The sequence below is a fragment of the Gymnoscopelus braueri genome, assembly GCF_963280865.1.
Source record: "Gymnoscopelus braueri genome assembly, chromosome: 2".
Lineage (NCBI taxonomy): Eukaryota > Metazoa > Chordata > Actinopteri > Myctophiformes > Myctophidae > Gymnoscopelus > Gymnoscopelus braueri.
This window is the reverse complement of record NC_137604.1, coordinates 52,858,808-52,872,023: the sequence shown is the minus strand read 5'-3', so window position 1 is coordinate 52,872,023 and position 13,216 is coordinate 52,858,808.

The following is a 13,216-nucleotide window of genomic DNA, read 5'->3' as shown; positions in this document are numbered from 1 at the left end:
CTTCCCGAACAGCAAACATCATCAAATGAACACCATCATCCCACTCCTTTTCAAACTCCAGACAATAAGAGCGCAGCATGGTTTTCAATGTCTGGTGAAAGCGCTCAAGTGCTCCTTGGCTTTCAGGAGGCACTCGAATGACAATGTCCAATTGTTTTCCCACCTGAGCGAACACACGTGACATGAAGTTGGACCCCTGGTCCGTGTGAATTACCTTTGGCAACCCAAATAACGAAAAGAACCGAGCGCTAACGATTACTGGTGCCGTAATTTTACGCAGTGGGACCACTTCAGGAAACCGAGTAGAAGCACACATTATCGTTAACAAGAACTTGTTTCCCGATTTTGTCCTAGGGAGTGGGCCCACGCAGTCAATTATAATCCGCTCAAATGGCTCCCCCACTGCCGGGATTGGATACAGAGGAGCCGGAGCAATTGTTTGATTTGGTTTCCCCACTACTTGGCATATGTGACAACATTTACAATGCTGCTTCACATCCCTCTTTAAACCTGGCCAAAAGAAGTGCCGTAATATATGGTCGTATGTTTTATTGACCCCTAAATGACCAGAGAGGGGGTTGTCATGAGCCAAATTCAAAATCTCCCGCCTGTACCGACGTGGTACCACAATCTGTCTCACCACACTCCAGTCATCCTGCCTGGATGCTTTCAGGGGAGACCATTTTCGCATTAGCAGGTTGTCAGTTAGAAAATACCCCTTTGACATGTTATCCACCTCCTCCTCAGTGACAGCACGCTCAACCAGCTCCGTCAACTCCATATCATTTCTCTGCTCTGCAATGAGCTTGTCTTTGGACAGGGCCACGTCTCCTGTCTCGACGGACAGGGACACCTCTGTCTCAAAAGGGGTACCAACCTGCTGCGACTCTGAGCCCACGTCGGTCCCGCCCACAACAGCACCCTTAGTCCCCCCCTCATCCCACTCTGCAAGAAAGCTCTCACTCAGGTCAATCTCATCACATTGGCTTTCCAGCTTAGCTAGCGAACGAGTGATCGCACAGGAGACAAAAACTCTTGGGAATGTGGTGCCGACATCATTTTCACGCTGTGCCATAGGGACTGGCACTACCTCAGGGGTCACCAACAACCTTCCGCCAGCTATATCGTTACCCAAAATGACTGCTACTCCATGTATTGGGAGCTCAGGGCGTGTGCCCATTTCCACCTGGCCCGAAACTAATTCAGACTCCAAGTGAACCTTATGTACAGGTACCCCAAAACGTGTCATCCCTATACCCAATAGTGGCACATTGGCCTCAGTACAGGTTCTCTCTGAAAACGGTAACACACTTTCCAACTGGCTAGCAGCAGTGTCTCTTAAGATGTTCACAGGAATTTTCTGCCCATCCCCCCAGATACAAAACCCACCCTTCATAATGAAATGAGCAAAAACCCCATGACCCTCTTCGAGCAACCCAGAAGCTCCTGGTACCTGCTGCCTATCCAACAATACTACTGCTTTAGCCGCTTCCTTCTCCTTAATTACAGGGCAAGTTCTCACAATATGACCTTTCTTTTTACAGTAGAAACATGAAGGACCCTCATTATCACTCCCATCCGTTTCAGCCTTACTCTGCTGTTGCACACTATCAATATGCCTTCGAACACTGCCGCCTTCTACTGGCATAGAGGGAGAAAACCTGGAGGCCTGAACTTTATAGGGTTTTGACTTTCTTTGGTATAACTGCGGTCCCCCTGTCTGCCACCAGAGTACCCCTGCTCCCCAACAGCCCTATGAGTGAGCACATATTCCTCTACTAGCACAGCCGCACCAGACAGGTCAGAAACCTTTTGCTCATTGAGGTATGTTGTTATTCGCTCAGGAAGACAGTTTTTAAATTCCTCCATGAGTATTAAGGATCTCATCTGTGCAACATCCTTAACACCCTTTGATGCGCACCAGCGATCAAAAAGAGACTATTTTTCCCGAGCGAATTCAACATATGTTTGGTTATCATCCTTCCTAAAACCTCTAAATTTTTGCCGGTAGGCCTCAGGGACTAACTCATTATGTGCGCAGAATAGCCTCTTTTACAATGTCATACTTGAGACTATCCTCCACTGATAATGATGAGTATGCCTCCTGAGCTTTCCCAACCAATACACACTGCAAAAGCATTGTCCACTGAGGTTTAGGCCACTTTAATGATGTTGCAACCCGTTCAAACATTGTGAAATACTTGTCAACATCTTTCTCCAAAAACGGTGGAACCATACAAATGTTTCTGCCCACATCAAACCCACCAGATTGAGGAGAAGCCTGACCGAGGTCCAACTCACGCAACCGGATGGCTTTCTTGCACTCCTCCTCAATCCGGGTTCTCTCAACACCCGCACTCACTTTTATCCCTTCCAACTCAATGCGCTTTATTTCCAGTTCTATTTCCTTTAACCGAACCAAATTCTCCCCAGGCTGTTAAACCACAGGTTTAGGAAATTCAGGACTGTGAGTAGGACCAGGAAGCACCCCCTTATCACTTAACCCCACCCACACCCTTTGTTTGAGCACTTGTTTTTTCTCTAGTAGGTTAACTGGGATTTTATAATGATCGGTGTAGTGATAACGCAAGACCACCCCAAAATTGGACTTATGCAGATACGTTCATTTTTGGATATTAAAATTGTATCGGGCCACCCCCACAAGATGACGCACAAAAGGCCAGAAGCAAGACCGACCACAGTGACCTGGTCATAAAACCCCCTCTTGCCATGTACCCTGAGCTCCATCTAGGAAAGGGAGTTAAGGTCTAAGCCCGGTCGTAAAGATAAGGAGGTAATGTAACCACTCGGTCAACCAGAGATCCGGTTACACACCAGTCCACTATGCTCTATCTCTGTCTCCAGCTCCCCCCCCCTCTCTGGAAGTAAATGGGGGAGCCCGAAGTTATTTATGACATGCAGGAAATGGAGACATACCATCTCACATGCACACACATACCAATTTCACTGGCTCAGCGATTACACCTATGAACAATGAGAAACAATGAATGCCAATGAAACTGCTCACCGAATATGTGTTGTGACTTTAAAGTACATTGTTTCCAATACCAGGCCCATCACACTAAGAAGAACTTTGGGGTTCCCAAATACTAGGTTCTCTGTTTAAGTACACTGTGATGTTCACCTGCCTTCTATTTAATTTGAAGCCTGTCATGTTTGATATCTGAAACCAGTTGATGATGCGTCATCAGTGAACGAACGATGAGTCAGTATCATTCACTGGAATCAAAGGTGTGGTACATGAAGAACTACACTGAAGAACTGACCAGAGGGCCGCCCCCAAGGAAGGGGGGGGGGGGGTTCCTCCCTTACCGTGGGTCAACCGGCCCCAACTATAAAGAGAGCAAGCTCCTCCTGCCTCACTCTCTTCCTGCTTCCTGTCCTGCCTGCTCTTCTCCTCTCGTCTGATCCTGACCTGATCCACAAGGCCAAGGGGGGTGGGAGAAGATGAGTTGGGCGCAGTCCTATGACTCCATCTCTCCCACCGTACCCGGGAAGAACTTTGACCGCTCACTGGACTCTGAAAAAAAGACTGTCACAACAGGACTCCCAGGTCGTATGACTCTGAAACATGAAATTATGGCAACCATCTGACGATACGCTGTATGTATGTGTCGGTTTCTTTCTTCCTAAAGGGTTCCATGATATGTCACTTTTCCCAGGCAGCGTGGTAGTTAATTTCTGTTCAATTCTTTCTTCTCCCACACGATATCCTAGGTTCCACTTTATCTACTAACATTTAAGCCCTCATTTGAGTGGGGGGAACTAATACTTTACTTTTGGTTCTAAGTTATCTAACTGGTCCCTTAGTAGTTAGCATATATTGACGGAGAGCCTAGTGTTACATGCCCGGCCTCCCTCAAAATATGGCCTACGATGGGAACATGCATAGAGCTAAGTCATGACCTTTGATGACAGCACCAGGCTGTCATTAAACGTTGAATGAAAGATCACATAGATAACATAGTTATGACGTACAACGAAATGCGGTGGCATTTCTGATAATTTTTGTGCATTTATTTACCTTAATAAATCTCTGAGACTATTTTTATTAAGAAGGCGTGTGTCATTCCTGATTCTCTGTTTACAGTAATACTATTGGGATATTTATTGCAAGTCTGACAAGAACTCACGTTACTGTTACAGTGACGTAAGTTTCAATATATATTGTAATAATTCATAAATTATATTTATATGATTTATGGAATATTACGTCCTGTACCATGCTGAAGTTATGATCGGCGTAGTTGTTACATCGGCAATTACTCCTAAATGCGTTTTGGTACACCGATTAAACACTTCGATGGTAGGATCGCTCACAAAGTCCTCAATTTTTAACTCCATGATTAAACCAAATTACCTCACCAGCCTCAACCCAGATAAATGACCTAGACACTTCAATTTACGGTTCCACCAAACAAAAAACACACCTTCAGATAACCTCCCTACTTTACCACACTAACATTCAAAATTTTGCACGAGCCCCCAATTATGTTACGGCCCCTTTAACCTTGGCTCGCTCGCACAAGGGACCACAACATAATAAAGGAAGTCAGGTTTTTTCACACTTTGGTGGAAGTTTATTTTACCATACAGCATATAACAGCAAGTGTGTAATCTTTTATGCACCAGGAAATACTGTGTTGAATAATACTAGGAAGACTCATGACTTGCAACAAAAACCTAACTAAAATCCTAACAAAGTAAAGTGATGGGCTGGCCAAACTCAAAAAGTGGGGAGTCTGGTGAGCCAAACACTATGTGCTCGTCGTCTCACCAGACTCCCATAAACTACCAATCGAAACTGAAGGAAAGAACATACAAAAGTCAGGGGAACAAAATAACTGTTGTGCTCTGCTGGGGTACTGGGGGAGATAATGAGAGCTGGCCACAGCTCATTTTATATCCTGGACCCTAATTCCTCATGAAGAACAGCTGGGACAGGGGCGGAGCAGCCAGCTCAATCACAGATGAGTGACAGCCACAGACCACAGCAGCAATACAGAGTAGACACTCAAAAACAAAGAACCAATATAGCTGAAAGCAGCGAGAGAGAGAGAGAGAGAGAGAGAGAGAGAGAGAGAGAGAGAGAGAGAGAGAGAGAGAGAGAGAGAGAGAGAGAGAGAGAGAGAGAGAGAGAGAGAGAGAGAGACAATGACATGGAAACTGAATAGATGAGAGAGAGAGAGAGAGAGAGAGAGAGAGAGAGAGAGAGAGACATGGAAACGAAATAGATTGAGAGAGAGAGAGAGCGCGAGAGAGCCATGGAAACGGAATAGATTGAAGAGAGAGAGAGAGAGAGAGACATGGAAACGGAATAGATTGAAGAGAGAGAGACATGTAAACGGAATAGATTGAAGAGAGAGAGATGGAAACCGAATGGATTGATTGGACATCTCAACATATTGCCATTAACAGGAATCGAACTCTCAATCTTCGGACTGACAGGCTGCAACACTACCTATAGTGCTATAGCTTTGTTCAGGCTGATGTTGTCTGTTGAAGATCATAAACTCTTGCCTTCTGTCATGAACCAAGCCCTTGTTTCACTAACACTAAGATCACTCGTTCATAAGCCATTTACTAATGGAGAAATTGTCTCCTCAGGAACACGTTGCTATCTGAAAAGTTTTGACATTGTAGATCGGCTATTTTCAGAATGAACGAAGTATGTCATACATTGAAACTAACTCATTAATTAATTGTACATGCATTAATTGACACAATCATGTTGTGTGCAATGCAACTTTATTGAAGTCTGCATCAAGTGAGGCTTGAACTGGTGACCTTGAGGTTGTGAGGCACACGCTTAAGCGAGAAGCCATTGGACCAACAGACAAGGACCTGTGAAAAATGAGATCACACCGATGATACAGTTTCACGCAAATAGCCGAAAAATCCTGGGTTTAAGTGTTTTTCAAACTGCTCAAAATTGCAGACAATCTAAGGGCGGAGCTTACTGGTCAACGTGATAGATGTGTTCCTCATGAGTCAAGGCACATGTGTAAGCAGGTTTAATGGCTGTCGGCCAAACGAGGCATGACTTTTGCCTGTTTAAAGTTTGCATTTTCAAAAAATTGCTATAGCACCCCCGTTTGACCAATTGGAGTAAGATTGGTTTCAGTGATATTTGGAATGACCCTCTACAGTACTGCAAATTTTCAAACAAATGTGAGTCTGCATGTATGTGTTAGGGGCAGATGAATAATTGTCATAAAACTGCAATATTCATTGGCTCATTAAAGCTTCATTTTTTCACTTACAAAAAATCCGCCCCCAACGTTTTGTCGGCATAGGTCCACAGTTCATGTGTAAAACGTTTTGTGCAGATTACTCAAAAATCCCAGGAGATAGGTTTGAACATTTCATATAATTCAAAATGGTGGGAGATCTAAAGGTCAGAGGTCAAAAGTCAGTGTGAAAGTTGTTCATCATGAGTAGACGCATGTGTGTATCGAAGTTTCATGCTGTAGGTCAAACAGGGCATGAGTTGTACCTGTTCAATGTTGGCATTTTCAATTGAGTGCTATAGCGCCACCTTTTGACGAAAGATTGTGAGAATTATGATAGTTTTTCATGACCATCTACCATATGGCCGAGTTTCGTAAAAAGCGTATGCACGGTTCAGCCAGAACTGTGAAAAGTGGCAGAAGAAGAAGAAGAAGAAGAAACAGAATACTGCCAATATCAAAACGGAGCCAAGCTGCAGCCTGGCCACGTAATTACTGACCCAATAGTAATATGAGCTAAACTGAGGTGTTTTAATTGTGCAAGCACATAACAGTGGTGTAAAGTAACTAAGTACATGCACTCAAATACTGTACTTAAGTACAATGTTGAGGTATTTTTTACTTTACAGGAGTATTTCCAATGTTCAATACTTTTACTTCTACTCCACTACATCTCAGATGCAAATTGTACTTTTATTCCACTACAATTATTTGAAAACTTTAGTTACTAGTTACTTTGTAGATTTAGATTATTATTACAAAACATACATTACCCACTTCAGCCCTATATACATTTCGGCCATTTGAAAATAACTGATATAACTGATCTACAAGCTCACAATGCGGTGAGCTCTCTACTTTTGGTACTTTAAGTATATTTTGATACAAATACTTTTGCACTTTTACTCAAGTAAATTTTGAATTCTGGACTTTTACTTATAAAGGAGTATTTCTACATTGCAGTATCGATACTTTGACTTAAGTAAAGCATGTGAGTTATGTGTGTGTGCCCCGTCATATGACATGATGTTGTTATCAGTAATAGACATGAGGCAGAAACATTGTTTGTCTCAGCTCTCTGCAGAAATGTGGAAAGAGAAAGAGAAAGAAAGAAACATGAGAACAGATCAGATATCGAGTGAAATGTATATGTTACAGGTAAATTGGCATTCCAGGTAAATTGGAAAAGGGGCGCTTGTTTTCAATTCTGTAGAACCAACGCTAGAGGGCAATGAATGCACACTGAATCCACACTGAATCCACACGCATGCACATGGGTGTGTGCGTGTGTGCATGCGCACACATGCACACGCACACGTGTGTCGTCGTCGTCGTGGACACTGGATAGTAACCATAGACTGTGACCATGAAAAGATCTATTCTCCCCCTATCGGTTCACAACTCGGACGGCACTGATTCGACTGAGCAGAGCATCGGCCGGTCGACGCGGGCACTCGCGCCTGGAGGCGCTCGGGCGCGTCTCCACGGCCTCAAGCTCTGCTGAGTCGGCGCGCCTCCGTCATGGACAATAACTATTATCACGTGTGCGTGTGAACGCGTGTTCAGCGTCCCTGGTTGCTATGTGGGGGGAACAACAAAAGCCAGGTCGGCCTCGCATCAAAGCCCCACCTCGCGCCTCCTCCTCCTCCTCGCGCCGCCTCGTATCAAAGCCCCGCTTCACGCCTCCTCCTCCTCCTCGCGCCGCCTCGTATCAAAGCCCCACCTCGCGCCTCCTCCTCCTCCTCGCGCCGCCTCGTATCAAAGCCCCGCCTCGCGCCTCCTCCTCCTCCTCGCGAGCCTCGAGTAAAAAACCCTGTCTCGAAAAGCCCCGCATCGCAGCCCCGCCCCGTGCCTAAAAACAAGCGCTCCCCTTCCAATTTACCTGGAATACCAATTTACCTGTGACATATACATACAATGCCATGGTCAGGTGTCCCTCTGACCAGCAATGTTTCTACTTTTATTGACCATTTACTTAAACCGTGGGTGACTTCTCTTTTTTCTTATACTAGAGACTCTATCGATTTTATCAATACGTTGAAATCTATCAGTATACCCCCTGCTTGTTTATTGGTCACGCTTGACGTTGCCAGCCTCTATACTAACATTCCACACAGTGTTGGTATAGAGGCAGTTAATAATTTTTTGGGCCAAAGGGATCCCTCAGAAGTTTGGGTGAGTTATCAATAAAAAGCTGTTCTTGCATTGTGTAAATAAGAGAATCTAACCCAATGAAAGTATTCCTATAGATGTTTGGGTGAGTCATCAATAAAAAGCTGTTCTTGCATTGTGTAAATAAGAGAATCTAACCCAATGAAAGTATTCCTATAGATGTTTGGGTGAGTCATCAATAAAAAGCTGTTCTTGCATTGTGTAAATAAAAGGGATCCCTCAGATAAACCCAGTACCATTTGTGTGAGTGAACTCACTGAATTAGTGCTCACTTCTAACTACTTCAAATTCATGAATGACTATTACCTTCAAACTAAAGGCACGGCTGTGGGCAGCACCATGGCTCCCAATTATGCCAATCTGTATATGGGTTTATTTGAGATGTCCTTTGTGCTCAATGCTCAATGAGACCAACCCTTTCTTTTCTAATATTATTTCTTATCAACGCTATATAGATGACATTTTTATTATTTGGAATGATACGGTTGAAAACCTGAATTTGTTTCACCATTATCTCAACTCCTGTAATGATCATCTTAACTTCACACTTGAATTCAGTGATTCTCGTATCAGTTTTCTTGATGTTTTGGTACTTAAAGATGGGGTTACTCTGCAGACAGATTTATTCCGTAAACCCACAGATAGGAACACTTTACTTCGTGGGGACAGATTTCACCCTAGACATCTTGTCAAGAGCCATCCATTCAGTTCCATAGGGCCAGAAGGGTGTGTAGCTCTGATGAGCATTACCAAAAACAAGCAGATGCCCTCACCAACAGGTTTTTCATACGGGGGTATAAACCTGAGTGTATTGACACAGCTACTCTTCGTTTTAAGTCTGTTACACAGGAGGAGTGTCTGATTCCCACTATACGTACTCAACAAAAAAGCAATTCTCCCTTTTGTATCACCAGATATTCCCCCATGGGTTTTGATTTCCGTAACATTTTGCACAAACATTGGTATATCATTAACACGTACACACAATGACACGGTCTGCCAGATAGTTGCCACGTAGAAATCATGTTCCACCACAAAGGCTGTCTTCTTCGCATGGAGGATATGTTGTTTGATGACCCTGGCAGCTAGAAGCGGCTTGCTATCTCCTCATGCATTAAAGGAGGTATGAGCTCAGTTCTGGGCTCTCCCTAGGCTGGCAGAGGGAGAATAGCGCCCAGGATTACATAGGCAATTGGCACTGGTTGAAAAAATGGGTTACAAAATCGTGGGATAAAAATGAAAAATAGAATAGTGATTCTCAAACATTTTCATGTAAAAGACCCAATTTGCTATGTATTATACAGCGGATCCCCATTGGAAACACATTTGTTCCATGGGGACAACCAAGAGGACAAAATATTGTTAGATTGTGTTAACAGAGGGAACCAAATAGCTCTCTAAGGGTCCATTTGGTTCCATCTGTACACTCTCAGAGTTATGGTGGTCCACGGTCAATACAGGGGTTCTCAAAGTGGGGTCCGGGACCCCCCAGGGCCCCATATACACAGCCATTAAAAAAAAAAAGTTTTGACAATGTTGGAATATTTTTGACATTTTTTGTGTCTGGGGTCCTAGGCACAAAATATTTTCAGATTCAGAACCACCGGGCTACAGTGATTAACTTGATACAAACTAGTAGCCTTGGATCAAGACTATCAGAGATGTATTTTAACGAGTCTGACTTTTACTTTCGTATATGCAAATGTCTAAATCGATAAAATACATATGATAGTCTTGATCCAAGGCTAGAAAGGCTAAATTCTGCCTTGTGGTGGCGCTATAATAGGGCAATGTTAAAAGGGTGCCATTTGTTCCGTAGCGCGAATGCGCTAGCAAAGTTTCACCGCAATCGGACGCTGCGTTCATGATTTGTGGCATTTTGTTCAAAACGGGCCACTCCTGCAAACTTTAGATGTCAATCTTACGCAATCAGGATGGAATACGAAAAAATCAAACAGATCCGTCTTGATCAAATGATTACAGAGATTATGTGTACCGATTTGTGTGAAATTTGGATAAAATATGAAGGCTTAATATCAAAAAAATGGTTTTACATAAGTCGGCCTCCTCGAATATTCGCATCAACAAAGGAAAAGCTCAGTACCATCTGTAATGCTGCTGCTTCTCTCTCTCTCCTCTTTTGACAGACAGTTAACTCTTGCAGGAGGTGCGCTGATTTAATACTGGTGCCAATCAGCCCACTGATGAGTGGGCGGAGCTTTAATACCGGTGCCAATCAGCCCCCTGATGAGTGGGCGGAGGATGGGCCATGGGCAGCATGGGAACCGCATGCAGGATGCATGGTCATTGCAGCTTACCAGGGAGGAAGTGAACAGTTATTGAATGAAGCAGCTGAAAAGGGCAATGGCGCTGCCCTGGAGAAAGGCCAAGAATAAAGGTGAATAAAGGTGTCGATATATTATCCATACATTTCCCAGTCTTATGACATGATGTTGTTATCAGTAATAGATTAGACATGTTGAGGCAGAAGTATTGTTTGTCTCTCTCTTTATTCTCACATCACATCACAAGTGGGTGAAATTTCTTTGTCACTAACTCCATCAGCTCACTGCAGTTTCAAGAAAGGTGGAAAGAGATAAAGAGAGAAACATGAAAACAGATCACATATCAGTGAGATGTGTATACATTATGCAATGCCATGGCATGGTCACGTCCCTCTGACCATATGGCCGTACAAGTGCGCGGCGTGGGCTGTACGCCTACTTTTTATTTTCTCCTCAAAGTGTTGCACTTCAGAGCGAAGATGCATTGGTTCAGAGCAACGCTACTTATATAGCATTTGTGCAGTAAATATAAATTATTTACCTATTCTGCCCACTTCTATTTCTCTTTCTAGAGCCACTACACCATCACTTAATATTGTTTATGATTTGCTACCATTTCAATTAATGTTCCGATTTCAGTCTGTTAATATGAACTTAATTTTAATCATAGAAGTTTTCAGACCACTTAGGGCAGGGATCTTCAACAGGGGGTCTGGGACCCCTAAGGGGTCCTAAGAGTTACTACAGGGCGTCCACCAAATCTTTGTGTGATGGGGAACTTTAGCCGAAAATAGCAAGCTCACAACTTGTGAGCTTGTAGATCAGCTATTTTCGGAGAGGGAAAAGGGGCAGACCAAGTACAGAGCCAACGGTGAAGTTGACTAAATATTGAGGGTTTAAAAGGCTAACTATCTGAAACATTAGCATGAAATCTATGAAAAAGTTTAATCTGCAACACAATTTTATACAATATATAGAGGGGGTCCATGCTTCATCTCTCTCTCAGCTAAGGGGTCCTTGGCCTGAAAAACGTTGAAGACCCCTGACTGTAGGGGTTAAAATGGTAGAAGATGCGACCAAAAACGTGTTCTTTCAAACATCCAACCATAAGCCTCCATACAGGGAAACAGTGTGTATGCGTTCATGAACAGGCTGCACAAAGTTAGATCCATATTTGATTCCCTTGCTAGTGCTGCTGCCTAGTGGAGATTCAGACAAGTTGTACATTTATCCTCTTGATCACTTACACTGGAAGTACATTTTACCAACTGTGACCAAACCAAACGTCCTGGTTTGATTGGACTTATAAATCTTCAATAGTTGCTCCATTAATTAGAAACAATGACTTACATTGCACTGTGAAACAGGTGTCAAAGTCACTCTTTTAGCACACAAAATAATATAAGTAAAGCGGATTCTGCCAATGTATAACATGGGGTTTATTTAACTCATGTTGGTGTGGCATGTTTCGTAGTAGTCTGTGCATACAGTAACTATTGTAATTGATACCTTCTCTGTCATATATTTATGATCTTTTCAAACAAGTCTGAGGAGAAAAGCATCCCTGAATCCTGAAGCTTAAAATGGCATCAAGCCGGTCAGCTGAAAACAGCAGTGGTTCCAAGCACAGTCTGCTTGATTGGGGCTGTAGTCAGACCTCAGGTCAGAGGCCAGATTCAAGAAGTAAATCAGCACTTGGCCATCGCCCATACAAGAGTCAATTTGGAGCCAATCAGCATACAGAGTAGGAGAAGGGATGCAGGGTGGTACCTTATTGGTAGTCTGTTGTTTCAAAGTGTTGTCAGTAGGGGTCAGTAGTAGACTACCTACTCCCTTGTCTCCTCCTGGTCTGAGATTATTTTCTGTCTGTCTGTCTGTCTGTCTGTCTGTCTGTCTGTCTGTCTGTCTGTCTGTCTGTCTGTCTGTCTGTCTGTCTGTCATTTTAGTCTCCCTTCTCCCTCTCAGCATAGTATAAGTGCTGGGGGGTGAGGTTGAGGAGTCTGAAGAGGTGAGTTTTAAGACTACCACGGAAAATGGCAAGTGAGCAGTGGTGGAAAGTAACTAGGTTCTGTACTTGAGTACAATTGTGATTAACTTAATTATTTCAGTTTGTTGATATACTTTAATCATAATACTTCTACTCCACTACATCTCAAAGGCAAATATTGTACTTTTTACTTCACTACAATTATTTGGCAGCTTTAGTTACATCACCAAACCTAGTACTGTTATTTTTTTTAAATAAAAATGTAAACTTCCTATAGATTTTGCTATTTATATTAAGAAGAAAACCCAGACTGGATCCGCGGATCCGGATCTTCAAATAGTAAAATCAATAGGAAGTTGAAAGTATTATAAAAGAAAAATAAACTGTACTGTGATGTTTTATATTGTTTGAATCAGCTTTGTTTGTGTTCGTTTACGTGCTAAAAGAGTGATTTTGAGAGCTGTTTTACCATACAATGTAAGTCCATGAGGATTATATTTTGAATTATCAATTTCTAATCA